Source organism: Condylostylus longicornis, unplaced genomic scaffold (genome assembly GCF_029603195.1).
Source record: "Condylostylus longicornis isolate FDR11 unplaced genomic scaffold, ASM2960319v2 ptg000218l, whole genome shotgun sequence".
NCBI lineage: Eukaryota > Metazoa > Arthropoda > Insecta > Diptera > Dolichopodidae > Condylostylus > Condylostylus longicornis.
This window is the reverse complement of record NW_026578185.1, coordinates 18977-42091: the sequence shown is the minus strand read 5'-3', so window position 1 is coordinate 42091 and position 23115 is coordinate 18977. Positions and strand designations below refer to the sequence as shown.

General features: G+C 45.6%; 1 pseudogene; it reads left to right on the top strand.

Moving 5' to 3' along the window:
• Positions 1 to 6947: 6947 nt before the first annotated feature.
• LOC129616473 (U2 spliceosomal RNA) lies at positions 6948 to 7154 on the top strand (annotated as a pseudogene).
• Positions 7155 to 23115: the final 15961 nt, after the last annotated feature.

Here is a 23115-nt window from a genome sequence, read left to right as displayed (position 1 = left end):
ATGGCAGCATCCCATAAGTGATTGTAGTGGGTTGAGCTTTAATCAATATTCTGATTGAGGTTCCTCACGGTCTTCCATATTCCTAAACTTGGTTGAGTAGTGATTTATCACATTTGTAACACCTTCCTATGGAGGTATGATGCCAGGTATAACCATGGAAGGTACACTCTTCCAATAGCATGCTTTGTTTTCTTATATTTTATCATTGAAGCGCTTGGTTTCTGACAGCCATTTCTCTTCCATGGAGAAAACATCAATTTCAGTTATCCCTGTCTGATCAATGGATGCTTGGAGAAATTTATGGAAACACTACTCCTTCTGTCATGCACAATTGTCTCTTGATTTATTGAAAATGGCAGCATCCCATAAGTGATTGTAGTGGGTTGAGCTTTAATCAATATTCTGATTGAGGTTCCTCACGGTTCCACATGTCTTCCATATTCCTAAACTTGGTTGAGTAGTGATTTATCACATTTGTAACACCTTCCTATGGAGGTATGATGCCAGGTATAACCATGGAAGGTACACTCTTCCAATAGCATGCTTTGTTTTCTTATATTTTCTGATGACAACATTGAAGCGCTTGGCTTCTGACAGCCATTTCTCTTCCATGGAGAAAAACATCAATTTCAGTTATCCCTGTCTGATCAATGGATGCTTGGAGAAATTTATGGAAACACTACTCCTTCTGTCATGCACAATTGTCTCTTGATTTATTGAAAATGGCAGCATCCCATAAGTGATTGTAGTGGGTTGAGCTTTAATCAATATTCTGATTGAGGTTCCTCACGGTTCCACATGTCTTCCATATTCCTAAACTTGGTTGAGTAGTGATTTATCACATTTGTAACACCTTCCTATGGAGGTATGATGCCAGGTATAACCATGGAAGGTACACTCTTCCAATAGCATGCTTTGTTTTCTTATATTTTCTGATGACAACATTGAAGCGCTTGGCTTCTGACAGCCATTTCTCTTCCATGGAGAAAAACATCAATTTCAGTTATCCCTGTCTGATCAATGGATGCTTGGAGAAATTTATGGAAACACTACTCCTTCTGTCATGCACAATTGTCTCTTGATTTATTGAAAATGGCAGCATCCCATAAGTGATTGTAGTGGGTTGAGCTTTAATCAATATTCTGATTGAGGTTCCTCACGGTTCCACATGTCTTCCATATTCCTAAACTTGGTTGAGTAGTGATTTATCACATTTGTAACACCTTCCTATGGAGGTATGATGCCAGGTATAACCATGGAAGGTACACGCTTCCAATAGCATGCTTTGTTTTCTTATATTTTATCATTGAAGCGCTTGGCTTCTGACAGCCATTTCTCTTCCATGGAGAAAAACATCAATTTCAGTTATCCCTGTCTGATCAATGGATGCTTGGAGAAATTTATGGAAACACTACTCCTTCTGTCATGCACAATTGTCTCTTGATTTATTGAAAATGGCAGCATCCCATAAGTGATTGTAGTGGGCTAAGCTTCAATCAATATTCTGATTGAGGCTCCTCACGGTCTTCCTAAACTTGGTTGAGTAGTGATTTATCACATTTGTTACACCTTCCTATGGAGGTATGATGCCAGGTATAACCATGGAAGGTACACTCTTCCAATAGCATGCTTTGTTTTCTTATATTTTCTGATGTCAACATTGAAGCGCTTGGCTTCTGACAGCCATTTCTCTTCCATGGAGAAAAACATCAATTTCAGTTATCCCTGTCTGATCAATGGATGCTTGGAGAAATTTATGGAAACACTACTCCTTCTGTCATGCACAATTGTCTCTTGATTTATTGAAAATGGCAGCATCCCATAAGTGATTGTAGTGGGCTAAGCTTCAATCAATATTCTGATTGAGGCTCCTCACGGTCTTCCTAAACTTGGTTGAGTAGTGATTTATCACATTTGTAACACCTTCCTATGGAGGTATGATGCCAGAACTCAGGAAGCAAATCAGACATGAACTCCACCTACCCAAAGCAGCAACAAACGACTTTATCTACACCAACGTCTCGGAAGGAGGACTCGGATTTATCAGACTCACAGAGGAGTACGACTGCCTCCGGACCGCACACGGAATTGCCATGCTCAACTGGACCGACCCGGCAATCGCCGACATCGCGCGGGGAGAACCCATCAGCTATATCAAGAAACGCTACACAGTCCCAATAGACATCATGACGGATGAGCATCTCCCATCAACAATCAGCCACTTCCTGAACGGAAAAATCGAAGCAATTACTGGCGTACGGAAACGCATTGCCAAAAGCGACACATTCTCGCTCATGGGAGATCTACCGAAACTTTTGGCGAAATTTGGCCTGGAAACCGACGAAACAACACCGACGGAACCCCAGCAATCCAGAAAAAAGTATTAGAGATAGATTGGACATCTCTGTGTTATTTGACACGGCGTCTGGCTCGCGATCCGTCGACATGCAATTTTGTCACCACGGAATTTTAATGCTCCCCACACTCAGTTGCAACATTGATGTTTTTCATGGAAGAGAAATGGCTGTCAGAAGCCAAGCGCTTCAATGTTGTTATAAGAAAAGAAAGCATGCTATTGGGCAAGAGTGTACCTTCCATGGTTATACCTGGCATCATACCTCCATAGGAAGGTGTAACAAATGTGATAAATCACTACTCAACCAAGTTTAGGAATATGGAAGACATGTGGAACCGTGAGGAACCTCAATCAGAATATTGATTAAAGCTCAACCCACTACAATCACTTATGGGATGCTGCCATTTTCAATAAATCAAGAGACAATTGTGCATGACAGAAGGAGTAGTGTTTCCATAAATTTCTCCAAGCATCCATTGATCAGACAGGGATAACTGAAATTGATGTTTTTCTCCATGGAAGAGAAATGGCTGTCAGAAGCCAAGCGCTTCAATGTTGTCATCATAAAATATAAGAAAACAAAGCATGCTATTGGAAGAGTGTACCTTCCATGGTTATACCTGGCATCATACCTCCATAGGAAGGTGTTACAAATGTGATAAATCACTACTCAACCAAGTTTAGGAATATGGAAGACATGTGGAACCGTGAGGAACCTCAATCAGAATATTGATTAAAGCTCAACCCACTACAATCACTTATGGGATGCTGCCATTTTCAATAAATCAAGAGACAATTGTGCATGACAGAAGGAGTAGTGTTTCCATAAATTTCTCCAAGCATCCATTGATCAGACAGGGATAACTGAAATTGATGTTTTTCTCCATGGAAGAGAAATGGCTGTCAGAAGCCAAGCGCTTCAATGTTGTCATCATAAAAATATAAGAAAACAAAGCATGCTATTGGAAGAGTGTACCTTCCATGGTTATACATTTGTATAGGGTTTCTTTCCTCGGGTTGCAGTTCTTCAGCATGAATTGGAGACCTGGTAGTATGTACGTCTTAACTGCTTGGAATTTCTGTGCTGGATGGAGGCGTGATTGAAAGAGCTTGTGGAGTTCGTGGTAGGCTTGTCCCAGTACTACTCCGTACTGTTGGTTTTGGCGTTCTCTTGTCATGGTGTCTGGGACTCCTAGGTGGTGGTAACTGTCGTGGATTGTGATGCGAGGGATTTTTGTGTTGTTTACTAGTAGGGGCGGTGCTGTAGGGTCGGTTTTTCCGTTCTTGATTGGGAGATATGCACATTTCTCCGCCTTGATGCGTAAAACCAGTCCAGTTGCTGAAGGTTATCATTTCGTCGTGTAGAAGTTGGATTTGGTCGGGGGTATTTGCTTGCGTCTTTATGTCGTCGGCGAATGCTTGGTTTTGTTTCACTGTGGAGTTGGGGAAATCGATGGATGCTTCTTGTTTTGCCTTCAGAGAGCGCAGGACGGGTTCTTCCAGGAGTTCAAAAAGTATTGGGCTCAGAGGGCATCCTTGCTTGAGACCGTTCTGGTGGGGGATTTGTGGTGTATATCCATGTTGAACCTGGGTGTATGTCTTCGTGTAGATATCTCGTTTGATGGCGTCTGGTGGAAATTCCATTGCTGTCAGGACGGTGTACAGGTGGTCGCAGGAGACGGACGGGAAGGCGTTTTCGAAGTCGTACCAAACTTGGTACAGACTTTTCCGGTAGCGTCGGGTCCGTGTCATGATTGCGGTCGAGATGTACCCGTGCTCGCTCGTTCCGTCTCGGGGAATGAATCCTTTCTGGGAGTCGCTGATCTTCTTGTTCCGGAGTGCCCATGTAAGGATTCGGTCGGCCATGATTCCTGCGTATACCTTGTACGTGGCATTTTGGAGGGATATTGGGCGGAAGTTTTTCGGGCCTTTTTCATCTCCTTTCTTGTGTAGGAGGGTGAGGTTGCTTGTTTTCCACGTTTCCGGAATTTGGCTGTATTTTATACACTGGTTCAGTGTGGCCACAAGTGTTGGCCAGAATTCGGGGAATTTCTTTATGCTCTCGTAGGTGATTCCGTCTGGGGCAGATCTCAAGGGGAGTCTCTTTAGCTTGTTGGGTTACTGGTTCCGTCAGGGCTGTCTGGTCGTGGTGTTCTTGTTGTGGCTTGATAGTCTGGAGTTGTCGTTGCGCATCCGTGCTGTTGATGTTTATTCGTCGGTAGTAGTCGGTGGTTGTAGTGATGGAGAGTTCGCATCTGGGTTCGGGTGTGTCGTTTGTGAGGATTTTTCTTACGCAGTCTTTCTCGGCGGTTTTGAAGTATTGCCGTAGTTGTGCATCTTCTAGCTGTTGTTCTTTTCTTTGTAGTTGTCGTTTCTGGCGTCGTATTGTCCTGTCTAGTTCACGGGTGGGGCCTCGCGTTAGGCGTCTGTCGATTTGGGAGTCTCGTAGTATTTGGGCTTGTTCGGCGTGGTCTTGGTGCAGTTGGGGCGTGTTGGCGTCGTCTGGTTGTCGGGATTTGTTGTTGGTGGTGTATTTGTTCACTGTCTCGTAAAAGTTGTTCCATGTCTCATTGATTGTTCTCTCTTCTTCTAGCCATGTTGTTGTGGCTTCGATTGTAGCGAGAGAGGTGATGTTGAGTGCTTCGATCTCGGCGTGAAGTTTTTTCCATTGCATTTTGTGGAGTCGGCGGAAGGAGAGGTGGCGTCTTGTTGGCATCGAGGGTTGCGGGACGTGTGGTATTGGCTGGTGTCTGACGGCGGGGACGAGGGAGGGGCTGGGTGGGTCGTCCTCGGGGTTCGGGGTGTTTGTTGTTGGCGTTGGTGTGTCGTTTGGGTGGGTTCGTTGAAAGCGGGGTTGGTAACTGGGGGGTTGTTCTGTTGGCTGGCTGGGGAGTTCTGGTGTTAGGTTGTTTCGGGGGGGGGGCGTTGCGTTTCTGTGGTCGTGACTGGTCTGTTTCTTCGCGGCTTCGTCTTCGTTTTGGCCGGGAGAGAGTGTTGGAAAGGAGAGGGGTGGGTAGGGGAGGGTGTGTTTCAGTGGTGGGAGGTGTTTCGCTAGAAGATGGTGTTTCACTAGAGGGGGGTGTTTCATTTGGGGAAGGGGAAGGGAGTTCAGGTGGTTGTGGTGGTGGGGGGGCGCGTTTTGGGCCATCGCTGTCGGCTGTGTCTACGGCTGGTGCTTGGGCAGTCGTTCGGGAGCTGGCGGCGGGCGGGGGTTCGTTGGGGTGGTTTTTGGTGCAGTGTGTGCGAATTTTCGCATAGGGCGCTTTCCACGAGCAAAAGGCACAGTGGAATAGCGGGTCGAAAGTGTCTTGGGCGTGTGCATGTTGAGAGTGCGTCCGGAGCTTTGGGAGGAGGCGAAGCTTTCAGGACATCGTGCACATTGGTAGGTAGGGCTTGGGAAAACATAGAATGTGTGTGGGGGGAAGGAGTGACATTTTTTAGCTATAGCTTTTGCGATTTAAAATTGCATAGATTACCCAACAAAATGATCTTATCCAAGTAAGCCGAGAAAAACGGAGAAAGCAGCAAACGAATCCACACCCAGCAACTACTTCGTCACTGCCGCAAGCTCTGTTACGACCGCATCTACAAACAGTGGAAATCACTGTTGGACCAAGGGAAGACGACAGCCTACCACACCAACCAAAGCTCCTCATGGATTCGCACCAGAGGATACCTGACGGACTACGAATACCGTCGCACTCAAAGGACGACTTAACCTCATGCCCACCATGCAAGTCTTGCATCGTCGAGGCGTCGTCCGATCACCGCAATGTCCCAGGTATCGCCAAGGAAACGAAACACTGCCTCACATCCTACAACAGTGCATGCCAAATATGGAAATGATCAAGCAACGACACGACAACATCCTCAGCAAAATCGAAACAGCAACAGCCCACGCAAATCCCCACAGCCTTCTCCTGATCAACAAAGGAGTCCACCAAGTGGCGGGACAGGAGCGACCAGATGTGCAACTTTTCAACGAAGATGTGCAACTCTTCAACGACCAGGCACGCACTGTTGCATTCATCGACGTCGCCACAACATTCGAGGACTGGCGTAAAGAAGCAATCACAATAGCCGCGAACAAAAAAGTGACCAAGTACACCCCGCTGAAAGAGCACTTCGAAGGCCTTGGATACAAGGTATTTCTCGACGCGGTTGTGTACGGTTCACTCGGGAGTTCACGGAAAGAGAACGTCTCCGTCCTCAACAACGCCCTCAACATCCCACGAACGACAGCGGAAAGACTGGACCGCGAATTTGTCACGACAGCAATTCAGAGGGGGTGCGCAATCTGGCACAACCATCGACACTCATCGAGATATGCCAACAGCGCCCCCCCAACGGCCACCTCTACCACTCCTTCGTGCCCCTCTACCACCCCTTCGTACCCCTCTACCACCCCTTCGTGCCCCTCTACCACCCCTTCGTGCCCCTATCCCATCACGTCTTCCCCCCATAGCCCCACCTCTTATCTAACCCACCAATATGCACGTCCCCAGAGGAGTAGCCCAACATCATGGGCGTAGCCCCGTAGATCAGCCTTACCACCGTTTTTCTCCTTGCCGCTTTGCGTCAAACACATTCGATGGTTTTTCGTCCGCACTGATCCCCCAAACTAAACATACCAAAATCACGTTGTAAAAAAAGTTCTTTTCGCTGTGAGAAGCGAAATACTTCCTATTGGAAGTAATTCTCTCACACTTATTTTTCATTGGTGGGTCAAAATGTTGAGCTCGCTCAACTTTTTCCCAAGTGTCAAATCAGTCTTTGCACTGATTCTCGCACGCCCATGGCCTTCGGGCTAACTGTTTACCATGTTGTATCGTCCAGTTCAATTGTTCTTCTCCAATGAGTGGAAGATTAGTCCGGAGCAAAAAATTTCAGTTATCACATGAAATCGCAACAGACTGCTACACAGTTCGAGTTTTGTGTTGTGAAGGAGCTTGTTGCTCGGTTCAATGAGATATCTGTGTCGGATGGACAGTCACTAGTTGCTACCACGTTGACAATTGGACTCGATTGTTCAATCTTCTGACCGCCGTTGTTTCTCCCTGAGCACTTGTCGCAAGAACAGTCGGGCTCCACACTTAGCCATGCTTCCTCACAAACACTCTGGGGGAAGAATAACATTTTCATGATGAACAAGATCCTCATTCAGTTAAACCAAATGAGTCGCTTGTATTTCTCGATGCATGCGATCAGAATTATATGATCAGAATCGGAAAAATGCTCGAGGCCAATTGTTTTCGAAGTCTTGTATCTCTTTTTTCTTTCTTTATGAAAAACTTCAACAAATGGAGGATACTTTTCCAGCCACGCATCCTCTGCTTTTTTATCATTTTTTTTACTGTTGCCACATCCAGCATCCGCTCAATACAAGCCGGGTTGTAAATCCTCTGAGAAATATTCGATATATTGGTATCCTGGAATGGAAAGAGAAGACTATCCATGGGCTTGTAAATGTGATCCAGCTGGGCTAACAAGTGAATATCAGAAGGTTGGTGAGTCTGGTGGTGTCATAGACTTATCCACTCCAGCGCACTTGTTGTCTGTATTCATTTTATTCATTCAATCGATACACTTGAGACAGCACACACTTCATCGATCAACATCATTGAAATCAATTTTCAGGTTCGAATATCACGCATTGGACTCAAGTGAAGTGGGATACTGGCGCAAAGAGTAACGTTGGGTGCTTCGGTGGCCTATCCAAAGATAAATCTTTCTGCGACCCTTCCAATAATCTTCACAGTATCAAGGCAACCGCTCCCCTAGCTATAGTTGCAATCCTAGCAGCAGCCTTGTAGAAAGGCCGATGTACTGTCTAGAGTACAACATTTTTGATATTCACCTGCTTCAAAACTGGGATGATCAGCCCGCCACTCAATGTGAACAGAAGCGATATTTATTCGTCAGACAATAAACGATCACATCGTCAACCAAAAACCAGTATCACTAATTGCGACCAGATTGAAGATAGGATAGTACAGGGGGTAGAAGGGTACCAGGAGTGTTCTGCGTGCCTTTAAATGGACCCCCCTCCCGCCGTGTCTGACAAAAAACTCCGTCAGAGATCGCTGTCTCGCTCAAGAGGAAGAAGCAGCTCTCGCGACAAGTTTATAAAGCGTCGCAGGTTCGAGTCCTTCTCCCCCGATTCGAAAAATAGAAGGGGGCGCGCTAGAAATGCTGAATCGAGCCAAGAAAGCGACAGAAGTCGAAGTTGCGAAGGAGACCGTAGAGCGTCGAGACGAAGACGACGATCATCCTCCGAGTCGCTGACGGAGAGCCCATCATGGCGTCGTAGTCCAAAAGCGAATCGAAGTCCAAAATCAAAACGTTCAAGATCTGGCAGCCGTGAGTCGCGTATTAGGCGCGATCGTTCCACAAAGAGGTATTCAAGATTTGATAGAAATAGACGAAGGAAGGGAAGAAGCCGCGCGTCGAGTGATCGATCATCATCATCTGAACGGCGACGGCTGAGACGAGCAAGTGACACAGAAAGGGAAATCGAGTTGGAAGTGAAAAGGCGAGTTGAGGAGGAAATAAAGAGAAGGATTGACGCAGAAGTGAAAAAAAGAGTTGAAGAAGAAGTAAAGAAGAAAGTTGAGGAAGAAGTGAAGAAAAGAGTTGAGAATGCCTTGAAGTCGGAAGAAGCCCAGAACGAAATTGATTCCAGATTAATGCAAGAGAAAGCAAAACTGGAACAAAATATGAGAAAGGAATTAGAACTTGAAAAAAGCCGGGTGATCAAATCATTCAAACAACAAGAAATTGAAAAACAGTTACAAGGTCAAAAATTGGAGGACATCATAGCGGCAAATGAGCGTAAGCAGTGAGAGAGATTGGGAGGTGAAAAATAGTTTTGATTGCAGGGAAAGTGCAAGAAGAGCAAAGACGCTTAGCGACGGAGCAAGCAAAGAGAGATGAGGAGAGATTGAAGGAGTTGGAGAGGATTTCCCAACAGGTAAACCCGCAAAAGATAATTACGAATAATTCATTCCTGCAGAAAGATGAAGAGAGAAAGAGAAGATGTTTGATATCCCAGACATCGAGTGTCCCAACAAATTCTAGAAAGACCGCTAAAGTCGCGTTTAAGATTGGGAAATGAGTGTATTCGTATTTTTCGCTTCACTGAACTGTCACAGATACCTTTGCCATAAATGTCGGCATCCCCAGCGACGCGCTCCCTTTGCATTCAAACGCATTCTTTTGGGAGTAAAGTTCGCCGCTGGCTTCAATGAAGAACCTCCTAATTTTCGGAATCAACTTCTGGAATGGAATTGCGTCGACTTCTTAAAACATATTTTGCACTCGCTCCCAAGCGATCTCTCTGACTCAATAGCCCCGCTCTCGCATCATCTTCTGCAAGATCATCTGCAGAAGCGTGAACCGTCCCCTCACTGTTGTACTGAGAGCCCTCTGTTCATAAGGCTTCTATACTCGCTCGGTATCGACATACTCCTTCCCAAGTTAAAACTTCTGGATGTCGCTGAGACAGGGACAGTCCTGATTGAGTCCTTGTGGATCCTTCTTGTTCCGTGGATCGGCCCACTCACATCATCCCAACTGCGTCGTAACCTCTCTGAAGATACTGCAACTCATCGCTGCATTCCCCCTTTCATGGATCCTCCACTCTTTCCACTTTGCTGCTTCCCGTTCTTCACTGATGCCCCCCCGGCCGATCCTTCCCTCTCACGCACTCCTTTTCCTCCTCTGTTCGATGGAATTCGGCAGACTGTACGTGTTTCAATGGTTCGTTTCTTTTCATTTATTCTTCTTCTTTATCTTTGGTAGATTTTCTGGTCCACCATTGAAGCTTCTCGCTTACCTCTTTGCGCTGGAAGCTCCCCTTTCACTGAAGAACTGACTCCCCAACAGATCAAGGCATTTGTTCATCTTCGCCAAATGTTGAGGGACATTTGGAGACGCTACATGTGTGTCGATTCCGTAGGTTGACAGATTTAACCACCCTTTCCATTCCCTCTCTTCCCTCAGGCTTTCCATGCGTCTGTTCTTTCGGATTTGTTATCTGCAGATTCTCCTTCATTGCTTTTGTTCAAATCGGTCATTCACTCCCACTCCGGCTTCGAAACGCGTCCCTTGTTTGTTTCCTTGGTTTCAATTCCACTCCAATTTGATCAGGAATCTCTCGACCTTCAGCATTACGAATTAGCACTGCACCTCATCATCATCTGTACGTCTTCCTTCTCTCTATCTGCTTCATATTTTCAATCGTAGTGGCAAACAGCGCTTTAATGGAGAGCAAATGCTCAACGCCATTGATTCATCGATTTCATCAATGGTTCATTGACGTCGTTTCTTTCGCATTTAATAATCCTCGTGAGTTCTGATTCAGTAGAAAAGAATAAAGAATTAGATGCAACGGTTTTCTTCTTATCAGTTGCTTTGGACAACGTGGCGGTATTGAAGGGAATGCTTCTCACTATTTCGCAATACAGTTCAATTTTGTGCCATTCAACTCAAACTTGGAATAAGTGCGTTTCTAATGATGAAATGTTCTTTATTAATTTAGCGTTCTTTCGAACGTTTTTTATCCTTCCTTTCAGCGCTCTGAGCTTGTGCCTTCGTTCTTTGCTCGTGGGTCAAAATGCATCTCCGTTTATTTTTTTGAGAAGTAAAGAAGATCACGCTGGAACGGTTGCAATGATGAAATTGATCGGGGCAGCAATCTCAGAAGACAAATTAGCTTCATGTAAATCTCTGAGCTTTTGAGTTCTAGAGATCTTATAAAATCGATAAGAATCCGGTCTCATTCCTTCTTTTCTGTAGATTGTCTCACAGATAACGAGCTTGCCAATTTATCTCAGCTACTTGAGTCATGCTTCAACAGTTCGCATCTATTGGGTCCGCCTGACCTCGCCCAAGCCTTGTTAGCCGCTAATTCCAACCCGGCATCCAGGAAGGATATTTTTTTCTGCATTTGTCGAACTCCAGTTTCCTCCTTCCTGCGGCCTCCCAATGGCTTCTTCTTCATATCCTGTCGCAACTGCATCATGGGGACTCATTTGTCGCTCATTGAACTCTTCTTCCGCTCCCTCGATGCTGCAGCGCTTGTTTGGAATCTTTTTGCAATGCATGATGGTTTTCAAGAACGCAGTTCTATCAATGGATTCGATTACAACCACCCAGCTGATTTCAATGTGCGGCAGAATCCACCTTTGCCTCCAGAGCGCTGAGGGGCTGTTAGCTGCTGCTGTTGGCGATTCGGACTCCTTGGTCCTTCAGGCGATTGGAATGGTTAACGAAAAAAAGGGCTCTGACTTTATTCATGCTCCGTGTCAACATGTGAGGGCTGTGATCGTTAACGAATGCCTCGTTTCCAATGGAAATGGTTCCATTTTGATGGAAGCGCTTCCATTTTGGACAAGTTATTTGAAACGCCATTTAGACAAGCTGACAACGTCAGATGGTAGCCACGACGCCTTGTTCTCTCTCACGCATGCCGATAGTAGTCTTGATCAGCGCTACTATTTCGCAATGATGATGGCGTTGGAATCTCTTACAAGTTTGATTACGAGTGCCGTTCGAGCCTCCTTCACCACCACAGATAATTTATTGGCGTCGTACCATGACTCTGCGCTTTTGGGCTTCTGGTTCAAACCCCTTTCCAAACTCAATCTCAGCGAGACTGGTCAGCCGTCTCAGTCCAAAATACAAATTGTAATCTTGCGTATGCAGATGTTGTTGCAGTTGCGCAGCATGTCTGTGATCATGCAACCTCTGCGTTCTCTGTTTCGCCTTCTCGCTACCCATTTTTCGTGCTTCTTGGCGTCAACAATCTCGCAGAATACCTCCTTTCAATCAGTCAGTTTGTTTCTTCCATTTCTTCAACAAACAGCTGGCAGCGATACATCTTTTTCTTTTCTCAGAGATTACCAAAACCATATCTGGACTGGCCATTGTCCCAAGCTTCGTGCTTTTCACCTCATCTGTTCTTCGTTCAGCATCGTTGCTGGGTGGAGCTTCAATTCCTCTTCTTCAAGTCCTCGCTGAACTCTTGACCTCAATCGTTGCTGCACTTTCGAATCCTTTCTTCCAACCTGCAGAATTTCAAGCACCTCGCCAGATTGTGTCGTTCCTCAAAACCCCATTATCAGGACCTCAAGTCCTTCAACTTCTCCATTCTTTCAGCGTGAGATCCAACCACTCAATTCCTGCTAAGATCTTGCTCACTTCCTGTAACTTTCTTGATGCCAATCATCCATTTCCATCAGTTGTACCAAACAGCCTGCCCAATCATTTAGAAAAGCCTCCAGGAAATATCAGGCCAATCGACGTCCTCGCATCTTCTATCCTTCAGTGCCTTTCATCAGATGTTCGGTTGGAAGCAGCCACTGCAAATCTCGTTGAGTCGTTGCGAGTTCTTTTCATTTTAGCATGTCCAGGCAGTGAGGGCAAATGAGTCAATTCTTAGGGAGGATCCACACGCTATTCACGACTTGTTAGTGTTATCTGCGTGGTTGATGGAAATTCAATGTCCACTTGAAGCAACTGTTAGCACACAATTGCGATGGTGCGTAACAAACTCTTCCCCCTATCGGCATTTTCTCAAAGAAATTTGTCACAGTCAACGTAGCGAATTGGCAGTTGATGTTCGTCGTTCTCAACTGAAAACGATTCTAAGAAAATTTTGTGGTCGGGGAAGCTCCAACTAAATCTTCATCTCGTCTGACTCTCTCCCCTCTCGACCCCTTTCCTCTGCTATGGGTCATCCTTCTAGATCACGCCAACAGAGCAGACCTTTTAACAGATTTGAACAGTTGGTCCTGTCTGGAATGGAAGATTCAACAGAAGTATCACTTGTAGATCCCAATCGCAACTATCATATCTTACGCGTCTGTCATCATCCAGCAGTCAAGCATTCATCATCCAATCATGATGATTGTCGCTCGATCGAATATCGAATAACACGCCGAACTTCTAACTTCTTAGAACGTCACAGGCTTTTGTTTGTCGTCTCGGTCCCAGTTCTCGTTCCCCTGATTTCCGTGTTTTTTCTCAATTGCTTCAATTTGACTTTTTCATCTGAATTCTACGGCTTGCCCTTCATTGATTACTTTTACCCTTTAACCCGCCATTTCAATACTGTCCCCTCACTAACTTGTCTTCTTTTTCCGTTTATTCTTGTTTGTTGTTTTCTATTCGTCACGTGCTATGATGGGTCTCCATTTCAAGGTAGTCCTTCTCTTTCCCATACTCCAATTGTTCCTCTCTTTATTAGAATCACTCACTTTCTATCCACTTCTTGGAATTCAAGTTCAATGCGGTGGTACTTTACGCTTACTTGATCTCAATATCATCAAAGATGTAGTCATCAATGAAGTAAGTTGCGTGTCTCACTTCAGTGCCCTTGACTTCCTTGAACCTCTAATTCTCAGGCGATTGTAGGATGGCGGGTGATCTACTATCTAGCAATACTAACAGGACCAGCTTTGAAGTCGCCCCCAATCTCCTATAGATGATCCCTTGTCCAGCTTTGACCAAGTGATTGTGCCTTTTCAAGTAGGCCAGCTCTGTCACCCTTAAGCGACATCACTTTTCGACAGGGACACTATATTCCTGTGTCTGTCCTGACCGATATTCGCCGTACTTGGTGCAGTCTTGTAGACAACAATAGACGACTAGGCAAACCTGAACAGTCATAACAAACCTGCGGAATCCCCAGCCCAGAACATGTCTTTCTGCTAGCCATCGGTTTTCTTCTGGTTTGCGTCAATTCTCGTCCACGTTTCCTTGCAATGCCAGACGCAGCAGATACCGAAATTTATGACCGACTCACATTCGCCTTTCTGAACGCGATCTCGGACGGCAGGGTGGATGCGGGTAGGCGTTTTGTCAACTTTGTATCCCCATCCTTAATATTTCAGTGAAATTCGGAACTGCTGCAACTTTAATTGCTCCGTTATACGACAGAATTTTCGGTGCTGGAATGGTGTCGAACCATTTAAAGGTGAATGTTTTCACGTATTCGCGAGCATTTGTTTCTTTTCGTAGGATGATCTTATTGGTCACGGCACTGGACTAGCCAAAGCTGCTGGGGTTGACCAGCGCTATCGCTATGTTGATGCAATGATCCCTCTGATGGTTCAAGAGAAGTAAGCTTTTGTACAAGGGAGAAAAGGCACTTGACTCTGTCAGAGGGATTGAGAATATTCGTGGAAAATGGGGGGATGGAGTTATTGAGTGTTTGTGGACACAACGGGCTTTGGAGTTCATTATTCGATTCGTTAAATACGGAGTGCTTCTTCATACTGATCTGCCGTTGTATGACTGTGCTACCAAAGCGTATCAAGAAGTGTTAAAGCCGTATCATGGAATCATGGTATCGACTATCGTATCACTTGCGTTCAATTTGGCTCCCAAACGCGAGAAGTTCCTACAGTAAGTTGCTTAGCATTCCAGTTTCTCACGCATGAAGAGCAATCTCGAAGGTACAATGTTGTTCCTTCTGTAGGGCATTGGGCTTCAATGAATTAGGGTCAGCACAGGAAAAACTTAAGATATTTCTAGCGGCTGTGGAACCAGTTTTGAAATCGGTGCACAAATCGCTTGTTGAGAATGGGTGTGACTTCCCTGATAAGGTTTAGGCCAATCTTTTTTTTGCTTCAATGCAAGTGTCCCAAATTTTAAGGAGCACAAAAACTGCATGTATACCGTTGATAGACTTCTTCTTCTGTCTCGACTTTTGAAATGCCCTTCTCGACCGTTTCATACGCAGCAGCTACTGCTGGAGCCCCCTTGAAGCCTTTCTCTGTTGAAAGACGGGACTTGGGAGCCACTGATGTCCACATCAAGATCAAATATAGTGGAATTTGCCACTCGGACCTTCATCAAGCAAAAGATGAGGTAAAGTGTGTTCTGTTCTGTTCTGATCGTCGTCACTTCGTTTGTGTCCTTAGTGGACAGGCGGGATTTTTCCGATGGTTCCTGGTATGGGATCCCACTTTTTGAATTTGAAAGCGTTGTGCCAACAGGTCACGAAATTCTTGGTGTTGTTGAAGGCGTCGGCAAAGATGTGACAAAATTAAAGAAGGGTGACATTGGTGCTGTCGGGTGCTTCGTCGATTCCTGCCGCTCTTGTACTCAGTGCAAAGACAATCAGGAACAGGTTGGTCTTCATAGAGTAAGGATTGTTGTGATTTTTCTTCCTATCAGCATTGTCCCAAAGTTGTTGTCACATACAATGGACTCGACCAAGAAGGCAAGCCGACATACGGAGGATATTCCCGTGATATTGTCGTGACCGAGAGGTTTGTCTGCAAGGTTCCTGATTCTCTGAAGGGAAATCTTGCGGGTGTTGCTCCTCTCCTTTGCGCTGGGATCACGACTTGGACACCAATGATACGTCACGGAATGAATAAGTATGGCTTCATGATTGGCGTCTCGAAACTGTTTTTCTTTTCTCAGGCCAGGGAAAAAAGTTGGTGTTGTCGGCCTTGGAGGTTTGGGGCACATGGTTGTCAAATTCTGTGTTGCCTTTGGGAATGAGTGCACTGTCATCAGCACATCTGAAAACAAGAAACGTGAAGGGATGGAAGTTCTGGGCGCGAAGCATTTCGTTCTATCAAAGGATCCAGCGCAAATGGAAGCAGCGGCGGGAAGCTTGGATTACATTGTTGATTGCGTCAGCGCCCCCAAGGACATGAATGCGTACGTGGCACTCCTTAAAACGGGAGGCACTTTGGCTTCCGTCGCGCTGCCGCCTCATGGATTCAATTTCGTTTTGGATCCATTCCAAATGATTATGCAAGCGAAGGGTGTGTTTGGTTCTCTCGTTGGTGGAATGAAAGCGACACAAGAAATGTTGGATTTCTGTGGAGAGAAGAATATTACAGCAATGGTGGAAGTCATTAAAATTAACGAAGTGAATCAAGCATTCGAAAGAATGTTGAAATCCGACGTCCGTTACCGATTTGTGATCGATATCGACGCAAGTGACTTCAGTAATTAAAACTCAAGTTGAAGTACTGAGTTTTGAGCGATATTAGTTAATCCTCTCATGGTGACATGAGAAAAGTAGACCAGCGTTACGGTTTGACTGTGCTTTTTTGGTTTTACACAATTTTTGCTACTCAGTTGTATTGACGATGAACCGATAACAAATGAATCTATGAGCCACAAAAGCAAGCCGAACGGCTTTTCTAATGCACAAGGTGTTATTGCTAGCTAGGCTGTAATTAGCGGTTTCCCTACTAATGCCTTTGCAATTGTGATGATCACAAAAGTAATTGAGCACAACAATACTATCATTGCATGCCCGAGCTCAATTCGGATTCCAATCAGTGTGATACGGAATTCTTGAACTGAGAAGTGCACCCGTGCTTGCGTCAGTAATCGCCTATAGACGCTGTTTGCTCTCCCTTCGGACCTCGTGGAAAAGCTCTCGGATGACTTCATTTCCTTCAGACGCAACGTGGTTTGCTTGGGCCGCCGCAACAATAAACCAGTTAACGAATGCAAGAAATAAAATCGTTTGTAATCCAGCGAATCGCAACGCTTGATCAACTATGATTCTCCGCGGGTCGATCGATTGTTGAAAATCTATTGCAAATGTTGCGACACGAATGACAGTACAGATGAGCATCAGATACAGGATCGAATGAAGAGGTTGAAAAATGAAGTCCATCTGCTTGTACATCGTTTGACGGATATCGATATAAGCTTGAAGGAGATACAGAGGAAACTTTTTTGGTTTGTCGGGGTGACCATGGAGGAATGATTTTGAAACATCATCATCAGTTGTGTAACTCCTCGTGTGGTGAATTGGTGAGGGTCGTTTTTTCGATGTCTTTCGTCTCACCCCTCTCCTATTGAGTCCCCCTGATTCTAGGGATGTCTTTATTGACGAGAATATCTTCCGATGGAAATTCTGCTCCATGCTTCCCTTCAGTTCTGAACAATCGAGAGAAATGTTTTTCTACTTTTCGATCCTTGTGGTTTCCCTCGCTTTCGGAACTCTCCTTGTCCGAGAGCCCTCTTCCTTTCCAAATATCAAACCGTTCCTTCTCCCACTCGGAAGGGGTATCTGAGAATGTGCGCATTCGTAGATGATTCACAGGGAAACTTCCTAGAATAGTTTCGCTGACTCTCCGGAAATTTGCAGTAAATCGGATTGCAACTAGAAGAGGAGAGAAGAGATGACAAAGTTGCGTCCAGTAGGCCACAAGTAAAGCCAACTCCCGAATCACGCTTAAAACTGGCCGTTGAGTATACGAAACAAATTTTGCATTCGAGAAATACACTTCAAAATTCAAGAGCTTGAAGCACTCGAACCCTCTCCAAAATGGGAAATGCACAGCTATGAAGCAGAGAATCAAGATGATCCCGGAATCCCTCACATGGCCATAAACCATTCCGAACTGATTGAAACACTCCACTATCACCGCGTTTTGATACGCTGTCACTTCAGCAGTTTCAAACCAATCTTCCTCTATCTTCAAATTGTCAACTTTGCGTGTGTCTTTCAAAGGTTTTCCTTTTGGTCCTACATGAATCCTTGAAATTCTCGTCTTTCTCTTTTTTCCCTTTCCATGGGTGTGACCATCCTTTTCAACGTTTTGTTTCTTCAGCCAATGACGCATCATTCGTCTCCGTTCCACTTCTGTCAATAGGGGCTTTAGACTCCTTCTCCTTCCTGAATGTCAGAAAATGTATTGCTAAACACTCAACAGCCAAATCGCTGCCTCACCGTTTGAACCACTCGGTTCCTGCCTGTTGGAACCTCCGTCCGGCTCTGCGGACAAAAATACGGTGTCCTCACTTCGTGGTGACGAAAAGTAGTCCTCATCGTCTGCAGGTAACTCAACACGTGATCCTCCCAACATCAAGAAAGACATCAATCGAGCCCGATCGCTTGAACGTCGTCTGAAGGGACTTCTTATCGGGCTGTTGATAGTTGTGGCTCTTCGAACAACTGTGAAACCATCAACTTCTGCTTCAATTCTTGGAGGCACTACCCATTGCTCTGCCAGAAATCTTTCATCTTCCAGAAGTGGGTCCGTCCGCTCTGTCTGTTTCATTTCGTCCCGTACTTTGCGAATCTGTTCCAGGGTGACTTTTTCTACTCGTCGTTTCAAAGGAACGCGAAGGATATTATTGCGCGCCTTTCGGTCAGCATAAAACTGGAGTCGCTCACCAAGGGGCTTCCATCGCAATCCCTGAACGAGAAGTCGCCAGCGACCCTCATCTTTTCTTGTCGCCCCTTCAAGCGTCTCTGAGTCGAAGCCCAGAATAAACCAGCGAAGCCAGTGCTGTTGGTTAACGGACATCGACTGAACAAATGTGGCATGAATAGCAAACACGAATCCAGGGATAAACCAGAGGGGATTTTGGATACTCATAATGACTTCAGGAAGCTTTGAAGAAGCGAGATAGTTCGGAACAATGAAGAGCGTCTCAACGAAGTAGTAGAGCACGCAGAGAGACCGCAAGCACAAACCTACAATGAATGTGTAGCGCAGGCAGATGTTGAGTTTTGGACGTCTCGACAGATTGCGTATCCGACCGACTAAACGTGGAAAGTCAATCATCTTCCGGAACCCGAAAATGACGGCGGAACGGCACGTCGATTGACTGGCCGGAACCCATCCAAGATGTGCACTGCGGCCTTCGTTAGTCAGGCCCTGAATGACTTGAGGATAGACGTGGGCCATGATAGCAACGACAGCGAGAAGCAGCGAGATGTAGAAGACTGACTGATTGACATTTATGACGGTGGAATCCACTGCAGCGCGTGGAAGTAGAAGAATTTTAGCGAGAATTTTCGATTTTCGTTTCCGATATGAAAGGGCCGCAGGATTGATAGGATTTCGCAACAACTCGTAACTCAAAGTAACTCTTTCATTTCCAATAATCGAGAGGAGTAAACCAAAAAACGGGTACGTCGTAGCCGAAGGATTACGAAGTGACGAAATTCCTGACGTGTCTGTATCTGGAAATGTCCGAAGTGTTTCCAGTGGGGGAGCTGATGACGAATTGCCAATCAGTTCCAGAGCCGTTGTATAATGAAATCTAAGAAATTTGTGGAGGTAGTTTGTACCGAGAAGTTCGTGCGCGAGATCCCCATCAGAGATTCCTGCCATTGGATGCAGCAGGCATCGGATGACGTGGGCGAGTGGAGAATAAGCTCCAGGAGGGAAGGGCGCTTTGTAGTGATGCAAAAGTGTCCGATAGGCGAACTCATCAGATGAAGTTTCAATGAAAACTGTTGTGAGCAAATGGTAGATGATAGGAGGGGAGGCCTGAGATGCTAAGGTTAGGACTCGTGTGTAAGGGAGACGCCTTGAATGCAAGCGGTTCAGTCGCGGGATTGCTCCTCCTGCTGCCATGAAGATGTTTCGAGCAAGAGAACGTTGATGACCAGGATTACTTCTGGCCTCCTTTTCCAACCATTGACAAATCGACAGTATTGCTAAATCGTCTGCTCCATTATTCATTGCGGATAAAAGCGTGTCCTCTCCATTCCGATCCAAGTGAGTTAAGTGAAAAAATTGAGTTCCAAGAAGTTTTTCAGTATCGCGAGCAGTAGAATAGACTTGAGGAACCTTTTTGGGTCTTGGGAAAATATCTTGTAAAATCATCGAGCGCGTTTCAGGATAGGGAGCATACAAGATTGATACAATTCGATCAAGCCCTTTTGAGCCACGCCATGCTCCATGTTGCATCAGAGTGTCCGATGCGTGATACCCATTTCGGTCAGGCAAGTTGGCATAACATAATTCATATCCACCTTCCAAAAGTCGTCCCGAGTATAATTTCTCATAATATCCAACCAGATGAAAAACTGCGTTGCGATACACGAATTGAATTGCACTATGAAGCAAATGTCTTCCACCCTCGGAATCTCGAGTTGAACAGAGTTCTCGATTATCAGCATTTATTTCTTCTTTCAATAGTTGCAGAACCACAAACTCATCCACCCCATCCTTCATTGCCTGATGAAGCCGGATAATTGCGTCTTTAGGTCGGAGTTCGTGAGCATTCTGAACATTATCGGGTTCATAGCTGATCGGAGCGTCTTGCAATTCGAGCGCTAAATCTATTTGAGCGGCTACACGGCGCTTGAGCAACGCAAAGCTCATTGCGTCGAGGCCGTCAAACTGCACTCCCCGAATCCTGGATTGCTTGAAGAGAATCTCTCGAAGAAGATCAATCGGTCCTTCTTTCACAATAAGAGGGATAAGAAATGGAGCTCCGTTTGGAGCGGGTGTCAAAGCGCGGACCCCAATGTCAACCATGTGGCTGATGGAGACCCAATCCCTGTTTTCAAGCGCTGCATAGAGTGCGGATGTTCCATTTGCATTTCTAGCTTCAAGAAATGGAACAAGCAGCCTTCTTGCTCCACGTCCCCCGTAGAAAAACTCAACATAAAAGTCGGCTGCCATAATGTCGCCATGCTGTAAGGCAACAATCAACGGCGACGAACCGTCATTAGTTGGAAACATTGGAGACGCTCCCGCCTTCACCAATGCAGTCAGGAATCGAAATCGTCTCGCAGATCGCAATCTTGAGGACAGAAGACTCAAAACGGTTTCTCCTCCGTAGCCGTCAAGATGGACGTCAAATATATTCGGCTCAGAAAATTTCATCAGGGTGTTGAATAACACATCATCTTCATGCTCCATTGCCAATACAACCATTTCTTGATAGCTAGCTCTAAGGACTTGGTTCGCCAACATGAAATTCGCATCGGGCTTCTTGAATAATTCGTTGAGCGCATTGAGCAATCCCTGTGGCAAACTGAAATTGTTCGGAGAAATTTGCCGACGTCGAACGAACTCTTCGGCGAATCGGACGGGGATATGAGAGTCGACGGTCTGCTGCGGCCTGGCATGAAGAAGTCTGCAGATGAAGAGAAGAAATACGAGAAGCTTTAGCAGCATGGACCCTTGGAACAAGGATCAAACGGTCTCCATCAAATTTTGATCACTGCTGTGTTTGTTCTTTATCGGACTCCACAATTGACGACACTGATTTTGTGCGTTGATATAAGAAGCACACCAGAGAACCAGTCAATGAGCAAACAATTAAAAAACAAATGAGAAGCGAACCAAAAAGACAGCTAAGTGCAACTGCACGGAAAATAGGAGCGAACAGAACCAGCGTTAGATTCTAGTACCTCAAGTAAACGATGACTACTCGAAGATTGTCATGTCAGTTGAATTGCATCCGAATTGTTGAACATACTTAAACCTCCCATGGAATCGATTTCAGGTTGTTTTCTCAGAAGCGTTTTCCGGGAGGGATCGGGCCCTTTCGGCGGTGAGCTAACGTGAAATCTAGCGAATGTTTCTTTTTCATCTTCATCAGTTGCGCCTTCCTCAGTCGTGCTGTTATACTGAAGCTGATACTTGTCGTCAGGAGCCTTCTCCTTCTCACCAAGAAGAGTCAACTGGAGCTCTTTTCCATTTTCATCATTTTGGTTTTCAGGCGGTGAATCTGGAAAGTCATCAGTTGGTATTGGGCTTCCTTCCAGCCAGGCCAACATTTGATTGAATCTTAAGCTTGTCGAGGCGCCAGGTAAATTTCTCATGAAGGAGAAGAAAAGATCTGAGCGAGAAAAAAAATTGATCTGAAAAATCGAAGAAGGAGGAACTGACCTGCATCCGCTAAGAAGGCCAAGATGCAGAGTGCCAATGCGATAACCACCACAGTAAGAAGAGCTATACTGGTAGTGATTAACGCTCCGTAAATCCAACTCAACGCAGCGTGGAGAGTTGACTTGGGTGCGGTGGGCGTGGCATCATTGGGACGTTCCTATGAAGAAGGCAAATCCGAGAGAGAGAGAAAGGAATGAAGTGCCTGACCGTCTCAATAGGATGCGGCCCAAGTGATACCATCTGGAGTGCAATAGGGCTGCTCCAATTTTGATGGCTCCCATTTGGATCACTGATAAAAAGAAGCAAAAACCGATAAGGAGCGAATTGGGGAACTCGTGTTGCATTGTTCGCGCCGTGATGCGTCGCTGCCCAATCAGAAGGAGCAAGCGTTTTGGAAACGAAGAGAGTGTTTGGCGGAAGAGGAGAAAAATCAAAGAGTGAAATTGGAATGGAGTCTCTCTTATGAACGTCCCATTTGACGAAGACGGAAACACCATTCCGGTCGAGGTTCGGGAACGCTAGTTGGAACCGGACAGGGGCAGAGGTTGAATCACTGAGACCCGCAGGTGGTGGCACTAGAACATCCAGCAACGAGGCTTTCGAGAAAGAGCCTTGAATCGTCAAAGCAGAAGGCAAATAGAGAGGAAGAGACCCACTGGTCTTCCATTCTGCGCGATTATAGAAAAGAGATGGACCGATCAGTTCGTTTCCTAGAGTCGAATGAGACGCTAAGCCCGATATTGAATCCTCAATGAATGCAATTGGGGAGGTTGTATCAAACAAATGACAGGCATTAGGTGATGGAGATTGCTGCAGTGCACGAGATGATCCTTTCAGAAGAGATGGTCGATGGGACAAATTGTTCATCGATGGATTTTCAACTGGACGCGTCTCCCGTTGTACTCTTTCATAGCCTCTTTCTTCTGGACGGCCCCCCATTGCAATTTGATAGTTCTGTGGCTGATGTTGCATCGACTCTCCCTTAAATACAAGCATTGCAGACCCCTTCGCCCCTATTGGTTTGGAATAGAGAACGATTCGCATTTCCTTGAAAGCCGGAAGCGTGAATTTGAATTCATGGGAACTCGATCCCTCATTCGTAATCCAATCGCAAAAATTAGTAATTGCATCTGA